The sequence below is a fragment of the Lithobates pipiens genome, unplaced genomic scaffold (genome assembly GCF_037356315.1).
Source record: "Lithobates pipiens isolate NorthernLeopardFrog02 unplaced genomic scaffold, aLitPip1_a1.2 Scaffold_19, whole genome shotgun sequence".
In the NCBI taxonomy this organism is placed as follows: domain Eukaryota; kingdom Metazoa; phylum Chordata; class Amphibia; order Anura; family Ranidae; genus Lithobates; species Lithobates pipiens.
In genome coordinates this window covers 497,149,884-497,156,061 of record NW_027507764.1, presented here as the reverse complement: position 1 = coordinate 497,156,061, position 6,178 = coordinate 497,149,884, and the positions used below count along the sequence as shown (strand labels likewise).

At 45.0% G+C, this 6,178-nt stretch overlaps 1 long non-coding RNA gene across 1 annotated transcript; it reads right to left on the bottom strand.

Annotated features, from left to right (window-relative positions):
* Positions 1–2,155: 2,155 nt before the first annotated feature.
* LOC143998374 (uncharacterized) lies at positions 2,156–5,824 on the bottom strand. The gene is made up of 2 exons (XR_013277887.1): positions 4,840–5,824; positions 2,156–2,483 (listed from the first exon to the last, which is right to left on the bottom strand). It is a non-coding gene; the product is annotated as an uncharacterized LOC143998374 (long non-coding RNA).
* Between the last annotated feature and the right edge of the window lie 354 nt (positions 5,825–6,178).

The following is a 6,178-nucleotide window of genomic DNA, read 5'->3' as shown; positions in this document are numbered from 1 at the left end:
AAAAAATAGGCCCGGTCCTAAGTGGTTAAAGAGGAAGTAAACCCTGATGAGTTTACTTCCTCTTTCATTCCCTGCAAAGGCAAAGCATAATGGACTACTATGCATCGCATTGTAGTCCATTATGTGTCATTTACCTGACACAGGAGCCAGCGAAGTCACCGCTGTCCACTGTAGTCCAGCACATCCATCTTCTCGGTGGGGTCTCGCAGCCCTGCTGCTGTCATTCGGTGAAGCCGCAATGACGTCACTCCCGCGCATGCGCACGGGAGCCGACACGCGTGGCATCTCCATCGTTGCCTGTCTTCAGGCAAATATCTCCTAAACCGTATAGGTTTAGGAGATATTTCTTGGACCTACAGGTAAGCCTTAATCTAGGCTTACCTGTAGGTCAAAGTGTGTTGTAAGGGTTTACAACCACTTTAAAGCATGATGCAGAGCCTGATTATGTAAAGAGGGAATATGGCTGCCCCTTATGCATATATAATTAACTATTTCCCACCCGGCCAATTTATATATATATGGCCGGGTGCAAGCTCTTTCCTTCTGACTGGACATTCAGGAATGTCCTTCAGAAGGAGGGGGATCGCGCGTGCCTGCTCAGCGGCACGATCCTGATGCCCTCGTGTCACCCGGACACGGTGCATCTCGGATTGGAAGGAGAGCTCTGTGATTGACCCTCCTGACCACATGATGGCCATGTCCAATCATAGCCGTCATGTGATGCAAACAACCAGCCAGTTGCTAGGCAATCAGCTCTCCTCTCCTCACACGGAAGTCGTTGCTGAGGAGAGGAGAGCAGATCACTGCAGACGGCTGGTGATCAGGAGTATGAGCTGTTTTTTACAGCTTTTTACTCACTGATCACCAGTCTAGTATACAACACACATGTCCCCAAATAATAAAAGCACATGTCCCCCACATATGTCCCACTACAATCTCATGTCCCAATGATTATCTGCACACATATGTCCGTGATCACCTGCACACATCTGTACATGATCATTTGCGTACATATGACTGTGATCACACAAACCAATTATTATACACTTAATGGATTTTTTTTACCAAAAACATGTAGCAGAATACATTTTGGCTTAAATTTATGACAAAATTTGATTTTATTGGATTTGGATTGGAAGAAGAAAATATTGATTTTTTTCAAAATTTCCGCTCTTTTTTCGCTTGGTGCAGCACTTGTGCAGTACGGAGGACAAGGAGACTCCGAAAGCCTCCAAAGATGAACGGCGCCTGCGCACTGAGTCCAGGTTCAAGCCCCACCATCCAAGTGGACATACGATAGCACTTAGTAAGGGGGCCCTTCTCGGGCTCGCTTTGCTCGCCATGCTTCAGGGACAGCCTCGCTTCGCTCGGCAATTCTTTGTTCTAACTCTATGTCCACTTGGATGGTGGGGCTTGAACCTGGTTCATTTTCGGAGACTTTCGGCATCTTCTTGTCCTCCGTACTGCACAAGCGCAGTACAGGGTGGACACTATCCGACGGGGGACAGTATTTGACACATCACCAGCAAAGGGTCCGATTTGGCATGCAATTTGAGATGTCAAATCACATGCCAAATCAGCCCAATGTGAACGTGGGCTAAATGTTAAAAATACTCTGTGTACAATCCCTTTAAGGTTTATTAATCATAAAATTGACATTTTAGGTGCTGGTTAATTCTAGTAGTGTCAATCACCCACTAGTCTTTAATGGTCTTTAATGTTGATCAGAGAGTCAGAGGACAAGATGCACTTGAGTCTTCAGCTCCACCGACACAGTCATTATAAGAGGTATCAGAACTTCATTTTACCCTTGAAGTCCAGTATACAGTGGTTATTCAACAATATGCCAACCGTAACTAAGAACATGTTAATACTCCTCTTCACCCTCTACCCTTGGGGCACTATCTGTCCCCACCTACATGTTTTTGTTTCACCTAGCTAGACATTTGGCCTCTATTTTAGAGCCTACAGGCTTGGTTTTGTACACCTTTCTCTACACATACTTGCTTCAGGCTGTTCTAGTGATGACATCTGGTTACTTTCCTTAGACAGGCACTAGTCAGAGTTTATTTATGTCTTGCATAGTACATGTTGGAATATACTAAATGTCAGGTTCAGCCATTGTCAGAAACCATGAATCAGACCGAGACAGAAGTACAATTAAATCACACTTGTTTATTAATAAAAAACAAAAAGGTAAATAGAGTAAGCATAGTCAAAGCACAGCCAGAGTCCAGTAACCGGTTTGAGTAGTCAGGCAGTCCAGAGTTCAATAACCAGATCGGGTAATCAGCCAGGCCAGAAGTCAGGGATCCAAGTGGAGCAACAGCAAGCAGGATAAGGAGCCAGAAGGGATGTCAGCAAGCCAGTCTTTATGCAGGAGATGGTTTCTTGTGATGTGACCAAGGCGAAGGCAGAGATGAAGTGAGCTGGACAGCTTTAAGTAGGCAATTCAGATGAGCAGGATCAGGAACAGCAGGTAACTGTGGAGAGAGATGAGAGCTGGCAATTAGTCCACAGCTGAGCAGCCAGCCCAGAGAAGGAAGGGCTAAGCCAGCCCTGACAGCCATATATTACTGGTACATTGCTTCTGAAGCACTGTTTTGCTCATCCTGTTGAATATACTGTTGAATATACTGATCTGCTCATACCTTTTTCAGGCTAGGTTATCTGAGTGGGTGTGGGAAGGCAAGCAATTGCGCGCTTTCCCACCCCCACAGAGAATGATGCGCTGCTGCTTAGTAGATGTATGGGGGTACCATTAATCTACCATAGCACTGATGAGTGCTCTGGGTAGTTCATTGATCCTTTCTGTGATTCAGTAACTGCCTGTCCATATGAGGTACTGGCAGACAGCTACACTGATAGTCTGCAGGAGCCTGAGATTGCACCCATGATCTGCTGATTGTGGGTGCAATGCTTTACAAGCTCCTAATACTTTTTTTAAAATAAATACATATTTTTCTACCTGCAATAAAAATTTTCATTATTTTTTTTTGAAAGGTGAACTTATCTTTGAAATTGTTGTTCTTGAGTTTAGATATACTTTAAGTTACCCATTTGTTACAATTATTTGCCCATCCAGAAATTTACATAAATGAGCCCTTTTAAAGCCACCTTTCTCAGTCAGGTTCCTTAACAAGTTCCTAGGTGTTCCCTGAGCTTTAAGCAGTGGTAGATTGATTTGCAGTCTAAGGCCTCTTTCACACTGACGTCCCATTCAGGCCCGCCTGTCAGTTTTTCAGGCGGACCTGAACGGGTGCTCCATAGAGCTCTATGGAGCGTCGGATGTCAGCGGTGACATGTCCGCTGACATCCGACCCGCTCCGATCCGAAAAAGTGTAACGGAGGAAAAAGCTATTTTTCCATCCGTCTGCGGATCGGATCGGGTGACGACGGGCACTGCGGTCCGTCGTCATCCGATCTCCCATAGGGGAGAGCGGCGCTGTGACAGGTCCGTCCCTGCGCAGTCTGCAGAGACGGAGCTGTCATCTCCCTGCTCAGCGGGGATCGGCGGAGTGATCCCCGCTGAGCAAACGGATATCCACGGGGCGGATCAGAACTGATCCGCCCCGTGTGAAAGGACCCTTAAGGTGTCTGAAAAGTTTCGAGGTGGCAGCCACAAATTTCAAATCAGAGTACCACAAGTTGCCTTGGGCCAATTCAGAAATCAGGGACTCGTCCCATGTGTACTATTTGTGTGTCAGGAAAGGCTTGCCAGAAACAGAAGATCTGTGCAAGCTGGTGTGTGTTTGCGGTTGCCAATGCGCATGCGCGAGCGCACATGTGCACGAGGGCTTATGGGAGCGCACGGGCGATCCCTGGCGCCAAACAGGCTATTTAAACCAGGCTGACACACAGAAACATTGCTATCTTATCTACAGCATCCCCCATGTGAAAGCTGCTACTCTGCATCTGTTCCTGTGTATTACCTGGCTTCCCTCTGAGTATTCCTGCTATCTGCCTGCATCTGACCCTGGCTTGTCTTGACTTTGCACCTGCCTGCTCCTCTGGTCCTTCCGCTGCCTGCCTGATACTGGCCCAGCTTGTTCAAGTGACCCTGCTCCTGCCTCTGCCTTGTTCCAGTATACCTCTCTGTGTTTGACCCGGCTTGCCTGACCCTGCTGACTTCCAGTCCTGTGGGAACCTCCTCCTTGTCCGTTCCAGCCTCCTGTCTTCTGTTCCAGTCTGCTGACCACCCTGCACAGTGCCACCTGGAATTCCTGACTGACCTCCTTGCTGGTGATCCTGCCAGACACTTGGGCTACTCTGTACTCCTGCACCTCCTTTTTGCTATATCAGGAGCCTTGCGACAAAGGCGTAAGAGTAGCCATCCTCTGCATATCGGGCTCATCTACCAGGTATGTGACATTGTGTGTCCATGGCACATCAGATGAGATGACCATATGTACTGGAAGCAATGATGAGTGTTCCCTGACCAACCCTCTGGGGTACCTGTCTGAGCAATTTGCATTATTATCTCAGTAGGTGGAAGTAGGGGTCCTTATAAAAATTAGGTGATTGGCTGTCCCTGGATTTAGTACTTTCTGAGTTACTTCCCTAGACAAGCATACATATTAGAATAAGTCAGAGTGAAGTCTTCTGGTCTGCTTGCTTGTTCTAGGCCTGTACCTCAGAAATGACAGAAGCCACTGAATCAGCATGATGGCCAGATATCTACCATTTTCAGAGGGAGAGCTCAGCACTGTTTCTCAATGTAGGTTTACTTTATCGGTCAAAGGGTATCTAGACCCAAAAATAGAAAGTATACATTGCAACTTAACAGTCCTGAGATTTAGTAGCTGCACTAGTATTTTTTATGGGCTTTTTTCCACTTACGTTTTTCCTTGATCTTGCAAATAATGCATGTCCTGCCTCTTTTTGTCTGCAATCATTTTTACATCTTATCGAAGCATACTTCTGAAATTTCTGAAATGATAAACAGGGACACCTTCCAGCATATGTAGGCAAAGGACATGTCCCTGCCACAGGAGGATATGGCCCGGTTATACAAACCACATACTGTAGATCTTATATGCAGAAAATGAATGGCTATTTATACAAATGCTTATTTGATCTCAATTTTCCATTTTTTACCTTTATATTGGCATTTCAAAATAACAAGTGCAGTAATATAGAGGTTTCATAAAAAGTGTAGAGCGGCAAAATACTTTTTTTATTAGCAAAATAGTACCGTTTGTATAGAGATGAACACATCAGACCAAAAAAAGGGACATCTGAGACTGCACGAGGGACAGAGGGATTTGGTCTCAAAAGAGGGATAGTCCCTCCAAATGATGGGCAGTTGGTAGCTATGTCTATAGAGGGAGCCATGGTTGTCATACAGGCTGGACTTCATATATGTCTGCCTTCGTTCATCTCCATTTCATAGTGGATTAGGGGGACTAGTAATTTACACATTAAAGATAAGGTCCTTTGTGCTTTCTTTAAAAGCCGGCAATAGACAGTTCAAATCTCAGCAGGAACAGCTGAGTTTTGAACCATCTATGGGCAGGCTGAATGTACCCAAGTTGAATAACTTGGGTTTAACCAGCCTGACAGATTTTACATACAATCATTATAGTGGCTGCTATAGCCGCTAGCAATAATCACTATCTTCTCCCAGCCTGAAAAGAGAAAACTGCCTGAAACAGATGGCTCCACCATGACACTTAGTAAGGTGGATTTAGCTTTAGTTTAGCTGCTAGTCATGGTATTGATATCAGCAGGTGGTAAAGGTGACCTTGGACAACAAGTAAAAGATTGCTCATGATAGTTGAGTGTGTATGTTTATATGCCTGGCAGACCTGTCCCATATCTGGCCTTATCTCAGGAGTATACTTCCTCTGAGAGTGTTTTGCCTGGCATTGTTAGCATAGATGTCGTAGTGCCCATAGGCAGATTATCCCCACAGTAGGGCACCTATAACTGGTTTGTCACCTTTTAACACTTGTATTAAATTTCATTATATCACATACCGTATGCATATTTCTAGTAACAACTTGTGATTTTTTTAACTGGAATTGTAATAATATCTTGGCATGAAGCTGTTTCTTGATATTGTATCTAAAGTAAACGGCACTTAATGAGATCCTAGTTATATCAAATAAAAGGTCTAATGTTAATGGCTTATTAAACACTTCTGAAGGTGAACTTAAAATAAACAGTCAGTCCCAGG